This window comes from Rhodamnia argentea, chromosome 2 (genome assembly GCF_020921035.1).
Source record: "Rhodamnia argentea isolate NSW1041297 chromosome 2, ASM2092103v1, whole genome shotgun sequence".
In the NCBI taxonomy this organism is placed as follows: domain Eukaryota; kingdom Viridiplantae; phylum Streptophyta; class Magnoliopsida; order Myrtales; family Myrtaceae; genus Rhodamnia; species Rhodamnia argentea.
The window spans coordinates 21134138-21162029 of record NC_063151.1 but is presented as its reverse complement, the minus strand read 5'-3'; the positions used below and the strand labels follow the sequence as shown (position 1 = coordinate 21162029).

Below are 27892 nucleotides of genomic sequence, written 5' to 3'. Positions count from 1 at the left end.
CGTTTCAAGGTGTGCATAAGTGCTGAAATGAACCAAGTATAACCAACGTATTTATAGAAGAATATGGACCATATAGTCTTTTATTCTTTGTTATTATCGTAAATTTAAAAATCTCGTATTTTTTACGAAAAAAACGAAGTGTGCCAGCAAAAGATGTGATGCAAGAGGAAGTGACACAAAAGTTCACATCCCACTAGCAGAACTGTACAAGTGATGGTGATTTTGGAGCAGGGAAACACGGCATTGAAGAAAGATTGCCCAAGTTCCCAAATGCTCAATGAAGCTCCATTAAGCGAAAACTTGATGCTTATGAGTGTTTTGAGCTACGTGTTTTTGGTCGAAAAGTAACTTCTCCGAATTTTTTTTTTCTGAAATTCTCCTGTGCTTGGTTCGCGAAATAAGTTAGTCTAGGAAGACATTCTCCACCCATGAAAAAAATCCCTTCAAAAGTGAGGAAAATATTTTTCTCTTTTTGAGAAGAGAAAAACATTTTTCTCATCTTTCTTTCCTCCTCTCTTTCTCACTTCCTTTCTTTATAATTAATTTTCAGCTATCTTTTCATTTTTTACTTATTTTAAAAATTCAGAAATTTAGTTTTTTTCTTTTCACTTTTTTCTTTCTTTCTTTTTCTTTTCTTTTTTTTTTTTCCTTTTCTTCTTGTTCCTCCTTCCTCTACCAACTGCGAACGTTAGTGACAGCCGGCCATCCGGCGATCAGCCATGATGCGAAGCGAGCTCGAGGCTTGGCTGGTCCCAATGATCTTGGGCTTGTCCAAGGCCGGCAAGCCACAACCCGCAAGATCCAAGCATCCAAACGCCATCCCGTGTCATGGCCGATCCAACCAAAAATAAAAGAAAGGAAAGGAGGGGGTGTGTACTGTTTGCTTTGCTTGCACAATCGTCATCCAAGTTTCATGCTAGGTTGCACCAGTGAGAGGCCTGGACTCACTAGAACAAATTACTCTATCACACACGGACACACGATTCTCCCGATTTGGTGAGCTCATGGATCACGGGCCTCGAACGAGCTAGAGATCGCTGGGACCGGTCAAGCCTCGAGCTCGCTTGAAGCCATTACAAGCCGTCACCATGGTGGGTGTTGGCCGGCACTAAAAGAAAAAAAATTAAAAAAGAAAAAATTATTAAAAGGAGTCTATGGAGAAAAATGAAGTTCGTTTTTCATACCAAATGACGGAAAAAAAATTTCGGATCTATTTATAGTTGAGCTAAGCACAATAAAATATTATTATTTTCTTAGAAAATTTTTTTTTGAAAATTTTGTTTCGAAAATCTGTTAAGGGAGTTGCTCCGAGCGAAAGATGTGATGCAAGAGAAAGTGACACAAAAGTTCACATCCCACTAGTAGAAGTGATGATGATTTTGGAGCACGGAAACACGGCATTGAAGAAAGACTACACAAGTTCCCAAATTATGGACCGACACTCGTCCATTTTCCTTTGGAGTTAGATCCACGATGCAAGTCGCGTTGCTTCGTGTAAAACACGAGATGTGGATGTGACCATGTCAAACAGATAACGACTAGTAAGTAAACAAAGCAAAATAGAAAGAGCAAGAGATAGAATAAGGAGCTTCAAAGTCCATTATTGTAATCACTGGGGGATTACCCCAGTGGCTCCTCTTTTCATTTGAGAAAAGGTAGGTGGAGGTTCCAATCCCCATGTTTAGGAAGAGTGAAATGAGGATGCGCGAGGAGGAAATAGAGTTTAGCAACATGCACCGACACATAGCGCATACAATATGGCTTGAATGGTAAAATAGAAAAAAGATAAAATGAGACAAAAAAAAAAATCCATAATCATGATTTGGTTATTATCGTAATATCGTGTTAGACAAATTATTCTCTCATAGACTTAAAACCGTTTGGAAATGGAACAATATGAATATATAATGTATCCAACAATACCGTCCATGGAGAAAGATCAAAGCCACATGGACACGACAATGATTATTCGAACTGGGATGACTTCCATGGCATGTCCTGTATGATCTCGAACAAGCGTTGAGAGTTTTGTTTTGATCAGTTTAACTTTTTCATTTTCCCTTTCTTTTTCCGACATCTGAGTCTTTTGGCATCAACGTTTGTTGTGCGTCTCTCTGATCCCTTGTTTTCATTCATCAATTCATGGTGCTGTAGCTTTATTGCATGCAAGGATGATGGATGAGTTCAAAATTGCTCGGTAAATTCGTAGGACAGCCAATCCGGATCAAAATCCGGACGTCGAGGCTCACCGTGAGACCCACAAGTTTAATACATCGGATGATAAGGGGCTTCTCTTCAATTTACTATCAATCATGCAATGGATCATCAGTGGGTTGGCAAAAAAACTGAGCAATGGCAATGTGTTACGGACGAGTAATTTTGTAGCATTCAATAGATTTTACCATCTTTGCTTTAGACCAAAAAAAAAAAAAAAGATTTTACCATCTTTGCTACTTTGGAGTCTTCTTCTTGACAGACCATCAAGGTGGTTGAACAGGTCATTTTTCTTCCGCGAGGTCACAAGTTCCATCGCATATGAGCAGGATGCGGCTTAAGTACACCACAAGTGCCATAAGTTGTGTACGGCGCTCACTTTAGTGTCAAAACTTCCAAATCGATCACTTTAGTGTTAAGTTTTTGTAACCTCGATCACTTAAGTGCCAACTTCTTTTTAAAACGATCACTTTAGTGCCAGAGCTAACGTGGCTTGCCGAAAATTCGACACGTGCTATTTTTTATTAATATTTGAGATGACGTGGCTCGGTGAATTTGTCACTAAAGTGATCGTTTTTTTAAAAACATTGGCACTTAAATGATCGTTTTTAAAAAAAGTTGGCACTTAAGTGATCGTTTTGAAAGTTTTGGCACTGAAGTGATCGGAGTTACAAAAACTTAGCACTAAAGTGATCGATTTGAAAGTTTTGACACTAAAATGAGCGCCGTACATAACTTATGGCACTTGGGGTGTACTTAAGCCGCAGGATGCCGAACGGCTTGGACCGAGTTATCCATAGCGCCAATGTATCAATAGTTAGCGAAAAAGATTATAGTAGCACCGCCGGCAAGAGTAACGAAATAAGAAAATGGCCAAATTACTCACGTGGATTTTCTCCTCCATCCCCCCAACATTTATGCTATTAAAATGATTGTTGCAACATTTATCCATTTCAATGTCCAAATTTTCCTTTGCTTTTGTTACCCTAGCAAAGCTTCATTCTTTCAGACTACCGTCATTAGACGACTTTGACGTGGACTGATGAACCGACGGTCATCAGCAAAGCGATACACATGATCTAGAAATCGTGACCCCACGTCATCGCGACTTGTACACCGTTCATCTGACATGTGGGGCGCTCTATTTGCAAAGACTTCTTAGTCTTCTTCAGAGCAAGGACTTGATATTGCTTGCTGGAGTACAATCCCAATCGGCATTATTGACTATGCACTCGTTGCCACAAAAGCATGAAAATCAACAAATGCAAAAAAAATCCTTTTTTTTTTTGGGTTGTCTTCGAGCTATTCCCATTTTCATATCATAAATATAGAAGCCATCATAAAAAAAAAAACACAAATTTGGCACGACCGTAAATCTTACCCGATCATATCATAAACAATTTCCGTAGGTCGATTATCATAATCGACAAGGTACTTCCCAAAAGGTTGCAGTCTGAGCAGTGGCTTAACATCACACTCAATTTGAAAACTTCGATTGGTTGATAGTTTAGTGTCCTTCCAGAATCCATCCTTCAAGCTCACATATGGAACCCAGTCTTCCAAAGAAACAATCGTCAAGATGCTAGTGACATGACGAAACAAAAGCTTGGAACTTATGGAGCTTTCGACACCCATGTCAGGAATTTTTGAAGGAACAGAAGCACAAGAGCAGACAGAAACAGGGGAGCTTTCGTGGCTTGTAGCAGAGAGGGGAAGGGGGCTTCGGTGAGATTCAGTGGCTCGAACTAAAGATGGACTTATGCATGTGTCCTGTTTGAACATTTTTTTTTTTCACGTGAACACTCGCCATTGACTGTGTCAACCAAGCGTAGATCTTTGACCTAAGGGATTCTTCGAAATGCAAACAGTGTTTAGTAGAGTACATTTTAGAAATACATTCGGAGGCAATTTTGACCTAAATGACGTTTGGTACTTTGTAAAAAACTTTTGTTAATATACGCATTTAAAAAAAAAATCTTCAATTATTTGTACTCAGTCACTAAGGAACCAAGTTGGCCGCTAGCACCTCGGGCGAGGTTGGCCGGCAGCTAATTTGGCTTGCCGGCTGCTTGTCAGTGGCTAGCCAGCCACTCGCAGGTAGCCGAGGCCTTGGCCGAGAAATTAGGGATTTCGAGGACATTTCCAGAATTATGAAACTTGAGCAGGGTCAAAGTTAGAAGAATAAAAACATCTATTTTCATTTTGAGAATGCTACTTTCCAAATGCAATTGCATTTCCTCAAAGTTGAACAAAAAATGCAAACACGCTATTTGCCATCACCATGGCGAGCATTGGCGGAAACCAAAAGGAAAAAAATGAAAAAGAAGAAAGAAAAGAGAAAAAAGATGAAGATAAATAATTAAAAAATTGAATTTTTTAATTAATAAAACATGAAAAGAAAAAACAAGAAAAAATATTAAAAGGAGTCCATAGAGAAAAATCAAGTTTCTATTTTATAGTTTAGCTAAACACAATAAAACATTATCATTTTTTTTTTGGAAAATAACTTTTAAAAAAAATATTTTTCGAAAATATCATATTTTTTGCGAAATAAACAGAGTGAAGGGAGTTTCTCTCGGCGAAATATGTGATGCAAGAGAAAGTGACACAAAAGTTCACATCCCACCAGTAGAAGTGACGGTGATTTTGGAACAGAGAAACACGGCATTGAAGAAAGACTGCACAAGTTCCCAAATTATGGACCAACACTCCATGTCCATTTTCCTTTGGAGTTAGCTCCACGATGCAAGTAGCGAGCTTTGTGCAAAACATGAGATGTGGATGTGACCCCGTCAAACAAATAAACGACTAGTAAGGAAACAAAGCAAAATAGAAAGAGCAAGAGGTAGAATAAGGAGCTTCAAAGTCCATTGTCGTAATCACTGGGGAATTGCCCCAGTGATCACTCTTCTCATTTGAAAAGAGATAGGTGGGGATTCCAATCCGCACTTTTGGGAAGAGGTAGATGAGGATGCGTGATGAGGAAGTAGATTTTACTAATTTGCACCGACACATAACGCATATAGTATGACTTGTACAGTAAAATGAGACAAAAAAAAAAGTCCATAATCGTGATTTGTTATTATCATGATGTCGTATTAGACAAATTATCTTCTCTCACGTACATAAAACCGTTTGGAAATGGAACAATATAAATACATAGTATATCCAACAATACCGTCCATGGAGAAAGATCACAGCCGCATGGACACGACAATGATCATTCGAACTGCGATGGCTTCCATGGCATGTCATGTATCATCTCAAACAAGCAACGAGAGTTTTGTTTGGAACAGTTTAACATTTTCATTATCTCTTTCTTTTTTCCTACTTCTGGGTCTTTTGGCATCAGCGTTTGTTGTGCGTCTCTCTGATCCCTTGCTTTCATTCATCAATTCATGGTACTGTAGCTTTAAACAAGGACGATGGATGAACCGACGGTCATCAGCAAAGCGATAGACATCGTCTCGTGATCGTGACCACACGTCATCACGACTTGTACACCGTTCATCTGACATGTGGGGCGCTCTATTTGCAAAGACTCCTTAGTCTTCTGCAGAGCAAGGACTTGATATTGCTTGTTGGAGTACAATCTCAACCGGCATTATCGACTATGCACCCGTTGCCAAAAAAGCATGAAAATCAACAAATGCGCAAAAAAGTCCTTTTTCTCGGTCTTTTTCTTGGACCTATATTTTCTCCCAATTTTAATATCATAAATATAGAAGCCATCATCAAGAAAAAACAAATTAGGCACGAGGTGTTATAGGGGCCCTTCGGTAAATCTTAACCGATAATAACACAACTGTCATTTCATGAAATTTTTTTTTTTGTTACGAAAATCCAATCCAAAAGTTTAAACCGATAGGCGGAGAAAGACCATGTCCAAGAAATAAATTAGGGCAGAATGTGGCTTTAGTACTATGTTGCAAAGTCCAACTTAAAAACTTAAGTCAATTGTCTCCCTCAAGGTTTTTGCGCTCTTTGTGTGACGTAACAGTTGATTTTGGCCAATGAGGCGTCCGACAAGTTGGTGAGACGTCCGAGCCTTAGATAGTTAAACTAATTAGGTCTTAAGTTCGACTCCCAAAGACCACGTCTTGGGGGACTTATCTAGTAGTATTAGCAACAACCCCCACCATCCCGAGGAATAGTCCATTGCTAGTGGGAAATCTTGGTTGTAAAAAAAATAAAAAAACAATTAATTTTCTATAATGACAGCAAGAATGTAGAGAAAGGAACGTAAACAACTTACCTTTTGATCAAGTTTGACATGAAGCCTCACGTGTTTGATTTTTTTTCACTTGATGGAAACATTGGGTAGCATCTATCAAGAGCATCTCAACCATACCCAAATTGGTGAAATCGATCTAAGAATATCATATATTAATATTTATATCACTTGACTGATATGGTACTGGAATTTCACCAGCTCTCGATCCGGTGGCACCATTTGTAAGTTGAGTTTACGCTTTGGGGATTATCAGCAATTACTTCAATTAGGTCTAAGACGAGATATCGCATGAATACCGATGTCGAACGGAGGAGACAAGTGTGTTTGAAGTTTCACGGACACAATGAGCTAATGGCTCGTAGTTGTGAGTCTTGGCAAGACTAGAAGTGGAGATTTCAACCACGACACGAGAACATGATTCCAACACGGCTGCAAATTTATGAGAGAAAGACATGATTCACACAATCCAATACGATTAATTTCGAGCTAAGAAGAATTGACACATTTCACTCATTTTCAATGAATAAGTACTTTGCAATCACATTAGATTAATGTCACGACCCTCTTGAGCGCTCTCAAGTGTGAGCACTAATGGGTCGTCTTTCCGGCCCAGCTGCATGTGGACCTTCGAACGCGAGCCCCTTCCAAGGCCCATTACCCAAATCGCAACGAAGGATAATGCGGTCGACCTTCAGTGTGATCTAGTGACATGTGCTACGTGTGCATGCCAATGAGTCGCCACCAATCATTTCTTGGAGGGTATGATTGGAAAATCCTATTGAGTAGTTGGGAGCTTTTATTCGATTCTGTGAGAACCAGAGAAATGGGATCGGGGACTTAGTTACGCCAACTATCGTAGTTGACGCCCTTTCGGTACCTAAGTTGACTGAATTTTCTAACCTCGGAATTTCATTCGGATGAATGGGGTATGAATCCTAAATCTAGGAGTTCATGCAGATGGGAATAACTACCCTAGCAAACACAATCAATAAAGAAAGCGTGCAAATCAAGGAATTAGATTATGTAGATAAATCGCATCAAATCAGCATGGCATTTCTAGTAGAGCCTTATTGGATTGGAGGACATCCAATCACAGTTCAAAGGGTAAATAGGAGTGCTTTGGACATGATTTACCCATGAGGGGCAAAATCGTCATTTCAAGAAAAGACGAGACTCAAAAATTCAAACTGAAGAATTAGTCACGTAACATGACTCAAATCCTAATTTTGGCATTTTCACAAATCTCGAAAATTTTTTGGAACGATTTACCCCTAAAGGGTGTAATCATCTTTTTAGGCGTATCGAAAGGAGAAGTCTCAAAACTAGAATTGGCCGGTTGATCGTGGCCATTCTTCATTTTTCAGAATTTCCGAAATTTTCCAGGAAGTTTTCAACGAACTTTTCCCTTTTTTATTTTTGAAATTTATATCACACATATTCATAACCAAAACTCATATAAACCACCAAGAGGAAACTCGATCTTCCGATCTTGGGGTATGAACGGAAAATAAATTGCTAAAAGTAAATTTATAAACCACCAGCAACAAGTTCAGCTTTCTTGATTACGGGGTATGAACAAATGTAGATTGCTGAAAGTAAATTTACAAACCACTAGTAGCAGGGTCGGCCTTCCGGATTCTAAGGTGTGAACATAAAGTAAATTGATTTAAGTAAATTTACAAACTACCAACAAAAGGCTCGACCTTCCCGACTTTGGGATATGAACAGAAAGTAGATTGCTAAAAGTAAATTTACAAACCACTATCAGCAGGTTGGACCTTCCTAACTCTGGGATATGAACAGAAAGCAGATTGCTGAAAGTAAATTTACAAACCACCAGCAACAGGCTCGACCTTCATGACTCTGGGATATGAACAGAAAATACATTGCTTAAAGTAAATTTACAAACCACCAGCAGCAAGCTTGACCTTCCCGACTCATGTATATGAACAAAAAATACACTACTAAAAGTAAATTTACAAACCACCAACAGCAGGCTCAACCTTCCCGACTCCGGGATATGAACAAAAAATAGATTGCTGAAAGTAAATTTACAAACTACCAAGAAGCAGCTTAGGCTTTATGATTCTTATGATCCAATCGCTTGGAATAACATCGGTAATGAGCTTGACAGCTCAAGGTGTATTCGACGACCTTGATTGGTGATAAACCGAAGATTCGAAGAGTTCGTGATACTCGTATTAACCTTATTTTTTGAAAGAATCGAGAGCTCAAAGCGTCGAAAATAGGATTAGCCAGTTGATTATGGTCATTTCCTATTTTTCGACATTTTCCTGAATTTTCCAGAATTTTGAGAAACAATCTACGCTTAAGGGTAAAATCATCATTTTTAGAAAGAGTCGGGACATGAAAAACCCAAAAATAGGATTAGTTAGTTGAACATGGTCATTTCCTATTTTTTGGGCATTTTTCCAAATTTATAGGAACTTTCAGGGACGATTTACCCTTAAGGGGTAAAATCATCATTTCAGAAGGGATTGGGACGCAAAATCCCAAAAATAGGGTTGGCCAGTTGAATTTGACCAATTCCTAATTTTTGAGATTTTCTAGAATTTTTTTAAATTTTTTCTTGATTTTTTAAATTTTTTCCGAATTTTCCACAATTTCTCATTTTTTAGATATTTAATTATCCGAATTTTTTTTATTTAAAAAAAGGGTTTATAACAACCCCTGCTGATGTGGCACCACGTCAGCGCCACGTTGACGATTGACCAGTCAACCAACGTTGACTAGTAAGACCTCATCAAGTTCAAGAAAACAGATGGACGGCCGAGGGCTTTCCAGCGAAGGTCAATGGTGAGATCTTGTCCGATTTAGGTGATCCAGGTATCGTTGGAATCGTCTTGACACCAGCTATCACATATCCAAAAATGAGCATGATCTAATGGTGAAAACTATATGAAAATAGCAACAACAAGTTCGGTCGCGGTGTCGATCGGGTGCACATTTTTCATGATATCAATCCAAACCAAAGCTACAATTAGCATCCATGGAGTTCATAGGTACCCACCTTGTGGTTTGATCGCTTCGAATGACGTTGAAAACGAGCTTAAGAGCTCATGGTAGCCTTGGAGGGGTTCGAGGTCGAATCGAAGTTTTCATGCGTCGAAAACAAAAATAAAAAGGATAGAAGCGCTTAGTAGATGTTCAGAGCAAGCTTGGACTAAAAATAATGAAGAAACTTTGAAAAATGGGGGTCTGCCACCCACGGACCTCCGATAGCTTCGAGTACGGCACCTACCTTTTCCGAGGGTGTCGATATGTTTGAGGCGGTATAGTGGCTTCGCCTGGACTCCACGAGACTTGGAGTGGAGGTGACGCCGCTTGGCCTAGCCCGAACCGCCGGGAACTAGAGCTTTAAGCTCTCCGTTTCGTTGCTTCAATCGTCTCCAGAGCTCATAGAGCATTCCTTTGACGTTGGATATATGGTGAAGAAAGATAAGGCACTTCTCTCTTTCTTTCTTTTTTTGGCATGAATCTTCTGCGAATAGACTTCGGAATTGTCTTGCTCTTTTAGCATCTCTGCAAGTGAAGTTCATGAGCAAAAGCTTGGAAAAAGAAGGATCAATAGACATACAAATAAGTCATTCTCCTGGAAGATCAGCCTCCCTGTTTTTCTCAATGAAAAATCTGCATCAAGCTTCCCTCCCTCGCTCCTTTGCCCCAGGATTCCTCTCTCTCTGTCTTTGTCTTATCTGCCTCTAGAAAGTCTTTTAAAATGATGAGCATGTTTGGATCGGTGCTCTCCGGCTCCCACTACTACGTAACTTGGACGAAGATGAGAGAAAAAAAAAAACATCCTCCTCTGCAACATGCTCTTTGGATTGTTGTCCACCAAGCCCGAAATGCTCTCCGGCTTACCCCACTTTTTCTATGGCCTACTAGCTTATTTTCTCGTGCTCTTTGGAGTGTCGGGAGAGTGGCTGAGTGGTAATCTTCATCCGAAAATCACTCTTGTCCCCCGCACTCATTCTCCACTCAACGAGGTTTTAGTTCGAATCTCACTTTTTCACCGAAAGTATCAAACAAAATCCTTCAAATACTCTTCCCCTTTCATGATTATGTCTACCGAAACATGACTCCGCTTCCTCTTTTGACTGATGATGATCACGATCACTCTGTTTGCCAATTTAAGCTTATTCTCACATTGCCGGCCCAATGAAATGCGAATGCAATATATGTAAAAATTAATTATGAGGGTTATTTTTTGCTTAGAACTAAAATTAGTTCTAATTTTTATACATAAATAACTGAAAAAGATTAGTTAAAATTTAGGTGTCACCAACTGCCCCTCTTTGAGTGAAGACTCGTAGAGGTTTTGCTCAAAGAAAAATTTGAACTTGAATTTTTACAATGAAAATGATGAATTATTTTTTGCGGGATTTTTAATCCCATTTTTATGCAATGAAATGATGTGTGAAATGCAGATAATACAACTAACATGTGCGGTGACGTCTATTGAGTTGGACCTTCAGGCGATATCTACCATTGAGTTGACCCTTCAAGCGGTGTCTACCATTGAGTTAATCCTTCTAGCCGTGTCTACCATTTGAATTGACCCTTCAGGCGATGTCTACCATTGAATTAACCCTTCGGGCGATGTCTATCACTGGTTTGATTCTTCAGGCGGCCTCTACCATTATAGAATTTCTAACTGAAGAGTTTCTTGAGACGACCTATCTCGCTTTTGGGATTCGTCTAAGGATTTGATCTGTCTAATGGATCAGCCTAGAATAGAATTCCTAACCAAAGGGATTCTAGAGACGACATATCCCGCCTTTGGGACTTATCTAAGGATTTGATCCGTCCGGTGTATCATCCTATAATAGAATTCCTAACCGAAGGGATTCTAGAGACGACATATCCAGCCCTTGGGATTCGTCTAAGGATTTGATCCGTCCGGTGAATCAACCCAGGAGGCTCACCTACTAAAAGGTTTATCAGCAAGATGACTTATCCCATTTTTAGGACTCACCAAAAGACTTTAGGAAGGTTTACGTAACAAGAGGTTTACCTACAAAAGGCATTCCGAGATTTAGGGGATACCTAGAATCGTACAGAAAGCCAAATCTGAAAACTCTTTATAATGTGAGAGGTGCCATTATAGGATTTGGGGACGCCAGGAATCCAGCATAAGCTCAAACCTGCAGAAAGCCAAATCAAGAGAGATAGTGTTTTCCCGAGATCTAGGGTTAACAGGAATCCTACAAAAGTCCGAACATGTGAACTTTCTTCATAGAGAAAGGCTTCCTTCCGGGATCCGGGGTTACCATGAGTCCTACAGAAGTTTAAACCTGAAATTTTTCTTTTTCACCAAGAGAACATTAGTGATCTTTAGGCGATATCTTTGTCAAACCGACGTAACTTTACGACTCGAACCGAAGTCACGGAAAAGATTCAATAAAAGCATTATGATGCTGAAGGTTATCCAAAACATCTTGCAGCATGCAAAAATGATCAGAAATTCATTGTAGGGAAAATTTGGATCCAGCGATCCGAAGATTCCAAAAGAGTTTATCTAAAATATTTATTGAAATATTCTCATCAAAGAGGACTCCTCACCACTTTGAGATAACGGTTTTTCATTCAAAAAGCACTCGAATTTCCTATCAAACCTATGCCTAGGATTTAGGATTATTCGCAGTGCATACATTTCGATTGATCAAGAGGTCTTTTAAATGACCGCAATGTTGGGCTTGGTCAATGGTTTCTAAGGGGGACTCACAAATGAGTCAAGGCTATTAAATAAAGATCTTCATCATCTCCTTCGAGTTTACAAGTCAAGAATCCCGCAAAATGAGAAAGAAATAGTCTTGCTCATACTTCTTCGAGCTAAGCTTTTATTTAACTCTACGTTAATCCGAGTGCCTTAATCAGAAAATGCTTTTCAGGACCGTAACGTAGGTAGGGATTGGGGACTGAAAAAGGCTTATTTTTGGCCCAAAATATATAAGAGGGTTTGACGTTGGTGATTATTGCATATTTGCCACTTGCCCCGACCCTTGTGGATTATCTTTCGAAGAGCACCTTCACTCTTCGAGATATACAAATAGACTTTGGAGAGCATCCTCGCTCTTTCAAGAGCACACATTATCTTCAGAGAGCACCTCTATTGTATTAGAATGGTGTAAACTTCCCATCTATGTTGTCGTCACCTGAGTGTGACATAACTAGGCAATATCTTTTCGTGATCTAGTTCCTCTTGGGATTTTCTCTTTACAACTAGCTTTCACTGGGGATCTATACAATGATATCATGCAATCTCTTGACACTTACAAAACACATGATTCACAAGCGTACAAACATTTGAATGGGTATTGGCCTTGCTTTTACTAGGCATTTTGCTTTTTCTTGATGCTTGGGATTGGCTTTCTCTTCCTTTTTCTTTTTTGTATTTTTTAATTAAAATCCCGCCTTTTTCATTTCCTTTTGGAAATCAAATTTTCGATGATTATGTTAGGTATGCAGATTGAATCCTAGCATGCTTAAAATAAATCCGGGAATTCTCTACAAATTATGTCCTTCTGCCGTTTTGAAGTGATGTCCTCTTTGTCTTGAAATAGGCAATGATCACAAATGGGGCTTATGAAACGAATGTACAGGTTTAATTTGGCTATGCAAAGGATAAAAGTGTATAGGATAGAGAAACGAATACTTTTTGTCATCCTATAGCACTTGAATTACCGCATAAGTTTAAATGTCAAGCAACACATGAAGGTTGATGCTAATCCAAGTAAAAAAATTTCTATCCATTTACCTTCTGATACCGCTGGACTCACCTTCATTTGACCCCAATGTGGGGTGGTTCTTGATAGGGGTAAAGAAATGAAACCACCGTTCAATGGGGTTGTCAATGGTCACCCGTAGTATTTAGGATAGAGAAATGAACACCTTTCGTCTTCCCAATCCATGTAATCACCGCGAATGACCCCTATATCCGTAGATCAAGGTTTTATTCCCTATTCCATTCCACTCATCTCTCAAGTGTGTATGGGAAGTGTTTGAATCAGGCTTGCCTCTCGTCTTATGAGAAAACATCCTTTTGAATGGTTTAAACACCTCTTAGTGGAAAAGTTCATTTCATTTTCTCCAATATTCATCCTCCATGGGGATTTGTGATGCATGATGCATATTTTAATCATGTTTAGGTAACCCCCGAGTTTAAAACATGAATGTTGACAAAATGATTGTGAGAATTCTACGCCCTTCCGGACATGAGAATTGAGTACACTATTTTCTAGAAGCTTTAACATTCTTAGATGAAAAGGACCGAAAGCTTTAAACCCTAAGAGATTGGAGAGATGAATGCTTACCTGCCCATCGTGGGCGAAGATCCCCTCGCTTATACGCTCCAATTTAAAGGAGAATGCATGGGTTGTGGAAATCTATCCACCGTGATAGCGAGTCCTCTTGATTACGCATTCCAATCTGGACTCCAATGTATAGATTGTAGGAAAACCTAGTTGTCATGTCTATGATCCCTCTTCCCGTATCGGCGATGAGTCTCTCCTAGTATATTTTTGGGAGTCTTTAACTCTCTTCTGTCTTGTATGTTTGCACCGATATATCCTCTTTTTCAGGTTGTGTTAAACATTGGTTGCCATTTTTCATCCTAAGAATTCCTGTTCAACAACGCTGAATCCCTTTGAATTGGTCCATTGAGATTCTCGAAGTTCTTGACATTTCTTATTCGAGAAACAAGGAAACTTGCATTAGGATTTACATTAGAGAATGTGATAGAGGCGACACATGTTACTCTACACTTGATCAAAAATCATTTCTTGGGCGTTTGATTTTCCAACGTTCGTATTTCTTTTGATCCACGTAAGTCAACTCTTTCCTTTGAGTTCTCTTGAGTATCAATGATTTCCTGTTGAAAGGAGGACAAATTCATGTTAGGAATAGGATAATTGACGATAGAATTAGAACGATACGAAGTTATCCTTCACTTGAGTCAATACATTGAAAATTTTGAGATTTTTCTCTAATGTGAACGGCCTCGATTGAATCCAGTTATTTGATTTTCAGAGATGTTGCTCGCAGGAAAACCTATACTAGGTTTACCTTATGGGTACATACTTTTATTGTGTCCATTGACTTGTTGGAAGCAAAATGTCTCACTTTCACATCTGGTTGCACAAACAATTCACTTGCCCCTTTTATCGGGAAAAGTACACTAGAAGTGCCATAACTTTTGTACGGCGTTGACTTGAGTGCCATAACTTTCAAAATGTTCACTTAAGTACCATAACTTTCAAAAATCGTTCACTTGAGTGCCATGCTGATGTGGACGCTGGAAAAGATGACGCGGCAGCTGGAAAGCCGACGTGGCACGCCGGAAAAGTTACCGTAGCACGCCGAAAATTTGACGTGGCACGCCAGAAAGTTACCGTAGCATGCCGGAAAGCTGATGTGGCACGTCGGAAAAGCTACCGTAGCACTCAAGTGAACGATTTTGCTCTGACGTAGCGCTCAAGTGAACGATTTTTGAAAGTTATGACACTTAAGTGAATGTTTTGAAAGTTATGGCACTCAAGTGAACGCCGTACACAAGTTATGGCACTTCTAGTGTACTTTTTCCCCTTTTATCTTTAAGGTATCATCCTTTAAATGTTTGTGAAAATTATTGTTTTCGAGGCATCTTGTTACTTTCCTTATGACATCTTCCATTCATTGGACACATGAAGATGGCTTATCGGCATATTCCGCCAAAAAATGAAGTATTAACAAATGTGAGGAAAAGAGGTAAATTGGATACGATACCCAACTACCCTTCTTTCGTCGATTGTTGACGTTTCCTTTTTAATTGAGTCAAATTCAATGTTGTACACTGATACGGGCAATCTCTATCAAATCCTTCGATCCATGCTCGAAGGTATTATGCACGAGAGAACCCTCGGCCACATCCACGGTCCATTCGCCCTAGTTGGGCGTTGTCTGTCTCGGTCAAATGCCTTAGTGCTTTTCCATATTCTTTCACGATTTTCCTATCCAATTTAAGGATGTCTTTGTACCTATACATGAAGGAATGAGTGTTAGTCCATATTTGATTTCATTTGAATTTTTTTTTTAAGAACATGATACTCCCTTTGAGTTGTTACATTTTTTATTATTGAGGAAATTATCCTTTTCAGCCATTTTGCTCCAATAGGGTGTATATTGATGCTTGTCACATTTGTACTTAATTGCTTTGCTTCAATGTTCTCTCTTGGTGGCATATGAAAATTTTGCTCCCCGAATTAATCTTTCGACGAGAAGGGAGGGATTTGCCCTCAAATGGACTTTCTTTGTCGATTTCACTCCTCCATCTCAGCTACTCGGGTCGTTGACTATTTTCATCTTCATGAGTTGTCGCTCTTCAAAACGTTCTGCTCCTTGATAGCTCGATAACCTTGGAACCTATCACATGGCAATGTGGTAACTCTCTTAATTGTATTCTCCTTTGAAGTATTTGATGTTTTCCATTGATGTCAAACCCGAGATCGAACCCGGGGCGCTTCGGACCACCGTCACTTCCCTAACCACTAGGTTGTGGCACCATTGGCATCCATCCCCTATTAATAATGAAATAAACTCAATTTAGAGTTTGAAACGACCAAGGGTAAATTGGAACAATACAGCGTTACCCATCTTCGAGCTCACTTTGGGCATTTAATTACATTGCCTTACTTGATGCTGTTCGGTATTTCATTTTATGGCATTCGGAGGCGTTGTCCATAAATTGATTTGCCCCAATCCTGGTTCAATAAGGAATTTATGCATTTGACGAGAGAAAAGAAAACTGCATTTTTACCCCTAAATTGACTTTAGACGTCTAGAAAGCAAGAAAAGATCCCACACAGGAGAACTAATCATGGAATTAAAGATGCATTCATGCAAGATTGGTTTCGCCTCCTTTGTGAGCCACTCTAATAATCGGCTAGTTATGTCCTGGATTAGGTACATATGGCTGATGTTGAGGATCCATAATCGCTGACTTCCGTTTACAAGTTCGGAGGCCCATCATCTTTAAATTGGTTGATCGGGATAACAAGTTCATCATCAAGGTAATCTTCTGGTTCTTCGAGCAATTGGTGCTCGAATTGGGTATTATTACTTACTAACGGTGGCGACAGATTTCCCACTCTGCTTTTGCCATGAGTAGTATGATTCCTTGAGCTTGAGCTTTCATCATTGCCCGGCAACTCGTAGGGATGATCAACTGGTTTGTTGCTAGAAACGTCTTCCATTTGGGAGCTAGAAAAATGGGAATACTAAGTGCAGCTCTTTATCCGATCCGCCAGCTGCATGTGTTTAAGTTGCGTAGTGGAGAAACTTAATCCTCGAAGATCGGGCACGGTAACTTGATTGATCACAGGAAACGCACCGATGGAAGGTTGGTTTTCAAGCCAAGGAGTCCGTATCGGTTGTGTTTATGATCTATATTCTTGATTGATTTTGAGAAGTGGCAAGGTATTTCTTACTCCGTAGGCATTCCCGGTATTCATGCTCGAATCAGCTCCGCTTCGGCTAACTTGGTTTAAGCTGCATCGTGCTTCCTCAAATTTTTCTCTAAATTTTTTAAGGTGATTCACGACATTTCGTGTAGTGAGTCCGTCTACCTTCATTATTTCTAGCATCGGCGCTGGTCGTGCTGAATTGATTCCTAGCTGCCGAACCGCTTCAACAAATTTAGAATGAAGCTCGGTGTTCCAAAGGGGCCTTGCTTTCCCGCTAACAAAATCGTTGTCGTTAGCTCAGCCATCGTTATTTTGTTTGAATAAATGCTTCCTTATAACATGCTGCCAAATATTTTGGAGCACTCAAACGCAAACCGGCTTCTTTAGAAAGTCTTGAGCCCCATGCAATATGGCCCTCGTTATGAACTGCTGGTCATCACTTGCCGATGCTATGATAACCGGTATGTCTAATTCGGAATCAATGATCTTCGGGAGACCGAGACCGTCCATGTTGATCCCTACCATGGCTACGACGACGATGTCAAAATCATATTTGTTCCGCCTTAGTACTTCTAAGGCTTCCGTTGCTTTTGCATAAGCTGAAACCTTTTACATGCATCTTCTCAGCATAACAACGAGGACCAAGAGGGAAACGGGGTTGCCATCAATGGCTATGACTCACGTATCTTCGGGATAAGAAACTTCGTATATTCTCGCCCGGGTCGAACACATATTTTTTTTTTTTACTAATCCTCCATATGTTTATAGGCCGAGAATGGGTATTTTGACCAGGGACCGGGTAGTGGTCTCAAAGGATGAGAATCAGATAAAGCGATTCGCAAGGTTTAAGACGAAAGGACTCGGCGAAGGAACTACCTTGAGATGTTCTTGGACTTGTAAAATAAATTGCACAAAATTACCGAAGTGATGATGACCTTTCGTAACAGGCTTTGAAGATCGCTAATTGTATTAGAGAGGTGTTTTGAAGATGAAGACTTCAACTTCTCCTTCTCTTTTTCTGATCCATGAGTATTGGAGATGGGTTCTCACTTTCTCTACGAACGAGGATAGGTCTTTTGTCACCTTTCCAGATTTTACTCCCCCGGATATATTTCGTAGTGATCCTTATCTCCCACTTAGTTTATCTTCTCCTTTTCCCTTTTTTATGTGGTGGGTCATCAAATCTTTTTGCTTTCTCTACGGACAAGACAGTCGCTTCTCTCTTCAAATCTTTTCGCTTTTTCTATGAACGGGACAACTATTTTTCTCTTCAAATCTTTTCGCATTTCCCTATGTGAAGCCTTTCAATGCTTCTCTTTATGGCATTCAATGGATTTGCCCCAAGTTTAATCTAACAAGGAATTCACGCATTTAAGCATAATGATGCTTGTGGGTAATATTGTTCTTTGCCCCTAGATTAACTCTAGACGTAAAAAAGAAATGTACCGCATGGGGGACTTTGTAGCAAAAAGATCAACAGTACATTCATTCGTGCATGTCCCTATGTCCCTTAAGGATTCCCGGGGATTGGCCAGTGGTACCTTGAATTAGGTACATAAGAGCGATATTTTGAGGGCCCATAATCAACAGCTCAACCTTCATGTGGGTTATAGGTTCGGAGTTCCGCAAGCATTGAACTGGTCAACCGTGATAGTAAGCTCGTCATCAATGAAACTCCAATCGTAATGATACATTTCCCATCCCTCAAAGGGCCTCGGTTCTGACTTCGCAACATCAATTTTCTAGGACGTATCCCCAATAAAATCCAATTGTGCCAGAAATTGCTCGGGGGAGTGAGTTGATAAATGAACATTTTCAACGCTTAGATACAACTTGTTAAGGAACATTTCACCAAGGGCGATGGGACCGCCACAATCAAGGTAAACAATGGTGTTAAGAGCGTCCATATACCTCTTGTTCTCTGCTCAAAGCTTTTCATTTTCCTTCTTTAGAGACGTAAGTTCATGGCTTTTATGTTGAGCCCTCAATCGGGTTCGCTTGTTTTGAAACCAAAACTTGACCTTCAAGGATTCCAATCCTAGCTTCCGACTCAATTCATTTCTTCGTTTCTTGTCCAGGAAGGGGCACTCCTTGAAGGAAGCTTCGAGCTCTTTGATTTGCCTCCGAGCATGGTGATGTTTTCTTTTAAGGGGTTGACTACAACCGTTGCTGCTGCTGTTGTTGTTACTATCGAGATCTTGAACTTCATCGCCGGGGGGTTGGATTTTATGGCTTTAGCACTGGATTTGGTCTCGAAATCTTCAATGCCTCTTAGTAGTTCGCTCTCGGGGATATCTAGGTCGGTCGCCTCCAGTAAGTGATGGTAGCCTCTAAACATGTTGGATTGAAATATCTCTTACTGTCTTTTGTTCACTCAAGATTCTCTATTCTTTGCTGTATGCTTACTCTCTCCGAGTTTTTCCGGGTGATCGAGTATGTTCCCAAGCCTTCCTTTTAGCATGGATGAAAACCACCAAGTCGGCGTTTCTCTCAAGATTTCGTGTTTCCCGCTCCGTCTTCTTCCTTCTTTTTTCAACATGGTGTGACCCTCAAATCTTTTTCGTACGATTTTTTTTTCCTCGAGAAGTATGCTTGTCTCCTACTCAACTTTTCAACATGACGGAATTGCCAAATCTTTCGCAACTTTTCAGACTTGTCAGACTCAAGACCGCGGATCAGCGGCGGATCCATAATTCACGGAACGTCCGTAGTTTTGCCTATTAACCTAGCTTCACCGGAATTATCGCTGTGACTTTTCCTTATCTTTGAGTTGCTATAAAATTAGGATTTAATGCAGAGAAGATTAATGCTTTCGGAATCTTCCTCTCCAACTTTCTAATCATCATTCTGCCTTCATTCTTTTCTCGTTGTTTTAACAAAAATGGCCTCTTCCCCCATACGTATCTTCCCTACCGAAGTTTTGGCCAAATGGGAGAGGCTTTATCATCTACCCGGTCGAGGCTATGCTCACATAGTCGATCATCCAGAGGCTGAAGCCGAGATCCGTATTCTGTTTATTGATATGGATACCGCTTCCATCAAAGGTACTCAGCTAGAGAGGGAGTATAGGATCTTCCCAATCCTCTTCACTAATTTTCTAGAGGCTTACCATCTTGCTCATCTAGAGGTTTCCTTAACTTGTATCGTGCGAGCTTGCTATCGGGATTGGTCCGGCTGCTTGGTGTTGGCAAACTTTGTGGCCGACAATCACAAGAAGGCCGTTGACTATGCCAACGAACAGGTCTCACTACTGGTTCGTGAGAGGGGAAACTTGGTTGAACTGTCCCCGACAGGTTTTGAGCATGACCCGAGTAATACCATGCTAGAACTCCAGTGTGTGTGGCTGGAAGAAAGGCTTGACGACCCGACCATAGACATAGCCTGTGGGAGAGCACCGGTATGAGACCTAGAACTCGCCGCCGAATACCATGAGGTTAAGGTAGCTAGGCTTAAGGAGAAATGTGATCTCCTCCTTTTTAAGCTTGCAGACCTTGACCCTTGGAGTGCTCGATGCAAGCAGAGCATCAATAGCATGGAGAGTCAATTGAATTCCTTTGTGATGCTCATTAGGGCTCGGTTTGATTTTACGTTTCCACCCCAATGATTTGTTTGTAAGGTTCCTCGTTGGATGAAATGAATGAAAGTTTTTGCATATGTGCATTTTAAAACTTTCTGTTATCTCATTTTTCGTAAGATTAACGTATCAAGAAAGTTCTTCTTCCTCTTGTCTTTTTCACTTTCCTCCTCACATTTGGGCCAACGGCATAGTTACTTCATCATTTTGTTCCATACCCATAGGACTAGCTTGGGGGTTGGAACCAATGGTGGTGAACTTGAGCTTGTGTGAGTTACAAGAACATCTTCCAGTGGTATGGTTTGAAAAGGGACACGTTCCCGAACTTCATCTGGATTGTCATCGTAAATTTGACAATGATCTCAGCCTATCATAGACGTTATTCCTATTTTCGTGCCCCCGGATCTTTGCATAGCCAATGCGACTTTAGTTCGGGAGTTTCTTCTGAATCCTGGAAAGCACGAAGAGTACGCATGTATGCATTAGTGCATGAAATGTATGCAGGAATCCTACAAGAACTTGGCTCGTTCTCAAGATAGCCAAATCGGTCTCCGACTTCATTTTAAGGATAGTACTTCTTGATCGTATCAGCATTTACAAGATACCCTAATTCCTCCCCATCCGAGTTTATAAGTATCAAGGCTCCCCCTACAAGGACCTTTTTAATAATGTAAGGACCTTCATAATTCGGAGAGAATTTACCCCTAGGAGAAGCGGCGTTCGGCAGTGTTTTCTTTACCACCGTGTCTTCCACTTTGAAGTATCGAGGCTTAACTTTTCGATTGAACGACTTAGCCACCCTTTTCCGATAACTTTAGCCATGGCAAATTGCCCTTAGACGCCTTTCATCAATCAAATTCAGTTGTTCACATTTGTGCCATGTCCACCGAGCCTCGTAAAGTTTGACTTCTGATAAGATCCTTAAGGACGAAATTTCCATTTCCACAGGTAGAACTACTTCCATACAATAAACCAAAGAATAAGGAGTTGCCCCAATTGAAGCTCGAATCGAAGTTCGATAAGCCATCAATGTGAAGGGTAGCCTTTCATGACAATCCCTATAATTGTCTACTGTCTTTGACAGGATATTCTTGATATTCTTATTCGCCGTTTCAACCGCTCTATTCATCTATGGGCGATAAGGGGATGAGTTAAGATGTCGAATACGAACATGCTTGGGGAGACCCATAGCGAGAGATTATATCCTTCTTGATAAATCTCGCCACATTCTCCACAATGACATTCGCATAAGAATTAGCTTCAATCCACTTAGTGAAATAATCAATCGTAACCGTAACAAAGCGATGACCATTCGAAGCGCTTAGGTTAATTGGCCCGATCATATCTATCCCCCACATAGAGAATGGCTAAGCTTCGGACATCCGATGGAGTTCATTGGGAGGTGCATTGATTCTGTCTCCATACATTTGACATTGGTGACACGATCTCACATGTTGATTGCAATCTGACTCCATGGTCATCCAAGAATAACCGAGTCGCATGATTTTCCTCGCCAAGAGATGACCGTTCATGTGCGGACCACATACTCCCTCATGTATCTCCTTCATGAGTACGTTTGCCTCTTTGGTGTCCATGCATCTTAACAAGACCGAGTCGAATGACCTTTTGTACAAAGCTTGACCGCTCAAAAAGAATTTGGCGGCCATCTTAGCTATGTACTTCTTATCTCCCCCTTGACTTCCTTCAAGAAATTCTCCTTTTAGGAGATAGTTTTTGATGTCGTGGTACCATAGCTCATCATCAAATTCCTCCTCAATTATCATACAATAGGCCGGCTATTTGATTACGTCGATTCTCGGAGGTTCTATGTCAAGCCCGTCTGTTACTTGCAACATGGAAGATAACATGGATAAAGCGTCTGCAAAATGGTTCTGCATCCTTGACAAATATTCAAAGGAAACCTCTTCAAATTCAAGGGTCAATCTTTCCAAATACTCATGATATGGAATGAGTTTTGAATCTTCGTCTTCCAGTCTCCTTTGGTTTGAAGGATTATAAGCATGGAATCTCCATAGACTTGCAACTTCTGCACCCTCATGGAGATGGCTAACCGTAGGCCAAGAATATATGCCTCGTATTCTGAAATATTGTTAGTACAAGGGAATACCAGCTTTGCCATAACCGCATAATGTTGGCCCTTCGAGGAAACCAAGATAGCCCCAATGCCAAGCACTGATAAATTGACCGCACTATCAAAATACATGATCCACTTATCATCCGATAACATTAAGATTCGATCTTCTATTTCTACCTCTTTCGTAGATGTTTTATTCCGAGAGTTTTCCGCTAGCATATCGCTTATCGTTTGCCCCTTTATAGATTTTTGGGGTGAATTCCTTATATCGAATTCAGAAAACATTACTTGAAACTTGGCCAGCCTTCCAATTAGTGCTGATTTTTTCAAAAGGTATTTGATGGGATCATTTTCCATCACCAAACCGAACATGATGATGGAGGGTATATTGCCTCAATCTACGAAGTATCCAAACTGTTGCTACGCATGTTCTTTCAACAGGGGAGTAGTTCACCTCAGATGTGGTGAACTTCTTACTCAAATAATATACGGCTCTTTCCTTGCCATCTTGAGGGCTTGTTTGGGCAAGTAAGGCTCCAAGCGACTCTTGATGTATCGTCAAATACAAAGTGAGAGGACATGCTGGAATTGGCGGTACCAGCACCGGTAGGGAAATTAGGTATTGTTTAACCTTTTCAAATGCTTGGTGACATTCTGCATCCCGCACCACCTTAGTACCCTTCTTCAAGAGCTTGAAAAATGGTTTAGCTACATCAGAAAGTTGGCATATAAATTTAGCAATATAGTTCAGTCTCCCCAAAAGGCTTCTTATTTCTTTAATCATCGACGGAGTGGCTAAGTCAGGAATAGCTTTGATCTTGGAGGGGTTGATTTTAGTGCCCCTACTATCGACCATAAATCCGAGAAGCTTCCCGATCTTATCCCAAATACACATTTATTGGGGTTCAATCTTAGCTTGTACTTTCGTAAACGTTCGAATAATTTCCTCAATACTTGAATGTGGTCTTCTCCGGGTTGAGATTTTGCAATCATATCGTCGACATATACTTCAATCTCCTTGTGTATCATGTTATGGAACAACGTTAACATGGCCTTTTGATATGTTACCCCAGCATGTTTTAACCCGAAAGGCATAACCTTATAACAAAAATTCCCCCCAAGGGGTTGTGAATGAGGTATTAGCCTTATCTTCTTTCTTCATCAGTAGCTGATTGCACCCGGACAATCCATTCATGAACAAGAACAACTCAAAATAGTTATACTATCAACCAGCATATCAATTTGTGGTGGCAGAAAATCAGCTTTAGGGCTTGCTTTATTCAAGTCTCGATAATCTACACAAACTCAAATCTTCATATCTGTCTTCATTACTAGGACAATATTAGCAATCCAGTCAGAATATGGAATTGCTTCAAGAAAGCCCACTTTAAGAAGTTTCATCACTTCTTCTTTGATCTTTTTTTTTTTAGCGAGAGATTGCTCGACTTTGTATATGGGCTCTTCATATGGTCATTTTCCTTTGCCTCCCAGATCACCAATAGTGGTTTCAAACACAGAACGGGATGATGATCCTACGTAGCTCATTAATCTGGTTCTCAAGATCTTCAGGAGTATGTATAACTTTATTCGGAAGCAATGGAGTTATGGAGGCTTCGAAGTCTGCAAAATGTGGTGATCATCTCTTCAAATCGTCTTTCTAAGTCAATAAGCCGATTGTTTTGTTTTTCAACATCTATTTGAAGAACAGGAGGTGGGACATTATCCACAGCTTGTGGAATAGCAGGGGTTCTTGCTTGTTGAGACAACTCTCCTAGCACGGAATGTACTTGAAAGAGTTGAAATTAGACAAAGGCGAATCGAGCAGGGACATTTTGGTTATCTATCTTACTTGAAAGTATACTTTCACAAGAGATCTCATTCCAATTTCTTGTTACCTGTTTAAATGAAAGAACGGCATTAGACGAATGAAATAGAAAAGAAAGCATAAATCCCTTCAATTTTATGCTTGCTTGTAATTAATAAAGATAGGACTCTTTACACAAGCTTTAGCCTTGTGTGACAAGCTCTTATTAATTTTTTTCATAAGAAAAGCATACCATTGAAAGGAATGTAATCCACGATAATTTCTTTTGATCAATTCCAGAAAGAAAGCCAATGGAAAGTTCAAGAAGTGTAAAACACAATTTTAAAGTGTTTTAAATTCAATTGAAGGTATGGTATCCAAATTAAAGCCGTTTGCTAAGAACGAGAGTAATTTGAATATCTATCTTTTCATTAAATTTGAAAAACACGAAAAATCTTGGTCAATTATCGTGAATTACAAATAATGAAAATGATATGCAACATGCATGAACCAATTCAATTTTATAGTTCCTTCCGACGAAATTGGGATTGGATTCCCCTATATGGCCAAAAGGTCAAATAAGGGTTCTATTTCCAATTTCCTCTAAAGGGAATTATACAATTGATTGAGGATATTCGAGTGATTGAAAGAAATGTCACTATCACATTCCAATGATAAATCAAAAGAAATATAGCAATGCTCAATCCAAATGTGTACAACCAAAATAGATCTCTACTACAATTAGTCTAAAGGATGTGATAGAGGGGATCCCGTAAAGACAAATCCTAAACAAGCAAACTATGAACATAAAGTAAATCAAAAGAATGTGATCCTAAACACTTAGAGATGCCTCAATTATGGTCTTCAAGAGGTAACTTTGGGATCAGCTACTCCAAATCGCCATCTTCATCGGATGAATCTTGAATGACCTCCATGGGGGGACTCTTCTTGACCCGCTTGTGCCTGTAAAGGAGTGATGCTATCTTTGCCTTCAAATCTAGAATACTGGGAGAAAACATCTTTATCTATCCTCCAAATGGCATTTAATCCAATGACCAAAACTATTCAAATGCAATGAATGTCATGATCATATTAAAGATATTCAATGTGTCGAAGATTTCAACAGCATGAAATAAACTGCGACAAGTTTAAGGGATAGAAAAATCCTACCAACCAAACTTGCCGATTTTTTGTGTGGTTTAGGTGTACCAACCTTCCAAAAACATGCGCATGAGACAAGTGGGGGTATACTCTAAAAATCAGGGAAATCGAGTATGGAACCTACGGTCGAAGACTCCCACGATCCAAATATAATGTATTTGCCCTCGAGGGTACCTACCCAAGAGGGTTGGAGATCGCCAATCAAGATCATGAGCGGGAACGAATACGAAAGTCTCAAGTGCCATCAAACACATGATTCTTTCCCACACTTTCCCTATCTAAGGTATACTTAAAGGTGGTTGCGATCGGGGTTTGACCGCCAGTGTGTGCATCGTGTCATGATCATCACAATGCAATTTCATGCATAACGGTTTGTATAGAACACCGTTCCAATACATGAATAAAATAAACATCCATTCCCAACTCCAACCTGTAAGAAAAATATCAACAAACACTCCACCCCTTATTTCTCCCATTTGCAAAAATATCTAACACATTTGTTAGTATACGCACCTCAACTTCAAGAGCATATGTATAAAATCAGGTTAGAAAAGCATCCAACTTTTTAATCGGCTCAAGTCCTCTAAAAGTCCCAAGCGGAATCGCAGACTGTCGCGACCCTCTCAAGCGCTCTCGAGTGTGAGGGCTAATGGGTCATCTTTCCGGCCCAGTTGCATGTGGACCTTCAGACGCAAGCCCCTTCCAAGGCCCATTACCTAAATCGCAATGGAGGATAATGTGGTCGACTTTCGATGCGATCTAGTGACATGTGCTACCTGTTCATGCCAAGTAGTCGCCACCAATTATTTTTTGGAGGGTATAATTAGAAAACCCTATCGAGTAGTTGGGAGTTTCTATTCAATTCTATGAGAACCAGAGAAATGGGATTGGAGACTTAGTTACGCCAACTATCAGAGTTGACGCCTTTTCGGTACCTAAGTTGACGAAATTTTCTAATCTCATAATTTTCTACAAATGAATGGAGCATGAATCCTAAATCTAGGAGTTCATGCAGATGAGAATAACTACCCTAGCAAACACAAACATAAAGAAAGTGCGCAAATCAAAGAATCGGATTATGCGAATAAATCGCATCAAATCGAGATGGCATTCCTAATAGAGCCCTATTGGATTAGAGGACATCCAATCATGGTTCGGAGGGTAAACATGAGTGCTTTTGGACATGATTTACTTATGAGGGGCAAAATCATCATTTCAAGAAAAGACGAGACTTGAAAACCCAAACGTAAGGATTAGTCACCTAACTCGACCCAAACCCTAATTTTGGAATTTTCACAAATCTCGAAAAATTTTGGGAACGATTTACCCCTAAAGGGTATAATCATCTTTTCAGGCATATCGAAAGAAGAAATCTCAAAATGGCATTGGCCGCTTGGATCGTAGCCATTTATCAATTTTTGAGAATTTCTGAAATTTTCTAGGAAGTTTTCAACGAAGTTTTTCCTTTTTTATTTTTGAAATTTATATCACACATATTCATATGTAGAACTCACACAAACCACCAGCAGGAAACTCGATCTTCCGATCTTGGGGTAAGAACGGAAAATAAATTGCTGAAAGTAAATTTACAAACCACCAACAGCAAGCTCGGCCTTCTTGATTCTAGGATATGAACAGAAAGTAGATTGCTGAAAGTAAATTTATAAACCACCAGCAGCAAGCTCGACCTTCCCGACTCTGGGATATGAATAGAAAGCACATTGCTGAAAGTAAATTTACAAACCACTAGCAGCGGGCTCGACCTTCTTGACTCTGGGATTGTCACGACTTAAAATTAGGTTAACGGATTATCGGGTTAATTAAATCAACGAACCTAATTCGAACTCTCTCAAGTCCTACCGAATTGCAACTTAGATTTATTCATGAGAAAATATTTAATCGGAGCCACCACTAATCATTTACGATAGGTTAATTAGAAGCCTATATAAAATAGCATGAGAAGTATTTTATCTCTACGAACTAGAGAAAATGAGTCAAGGGACTTGGTTGCGCTAATTGAAAAATTAACGCTCTTTCGGTACCGCTTTCATGAGAAAGCCTCTTCCGATTGACCAATGCGAATTGAATGATTTTGATTAATTGGAAAAAAATGTGACATGAAGACCATATATTAAGTGCCCGGAGGATGATTTTTTGGGTATTTTCGGCAATAAAAAAAAACATTCAAAAGTAATCAAAAATCTGAACAAAAATAAATAAAAATGCCCATAATATACCTTTTAATTTTTGATTTTTTCGAAAATCCTCTCATTCCCAAAAATTTGGGCTAGAGTGAGATTTTATCCGCTACATCCTCAAGGATTCGAGCCAGTATGCGGATATGTGTACA

The 27892-nt window shown here is 39.9% G+C and overlaps 1 protein-coding gene across 2 annotated transcripts in view; it reads right to left on the bottom strand.

Moving 5' to 3' along the window:
• Positions 1–6923: 6923 nt before the first annotated feature.
• LOC115730655 (MDIS1-interacting receptor like kinase 2-like) overlaps positions 6924–27892 on the bottom strand; it is a 188807-nt gene continuing 167838 nt past the window's right edge. For both annotated transcript variants that reach the window (XM_048274209.1, XM_048274210.1), the window contains exons 4-6: positions 12559–12563; positions 7213–7223; positions 6924–7001 (exon numbers count right to left, since the gene is read on the bottom strand). The gene's annotated coding sequence lies outside the window, so the exon portion shown is untranslated. The remainder of the gene's footprint in view (positions 7002–7212; positions 7224–12558; positions 12564–27892) is intronic.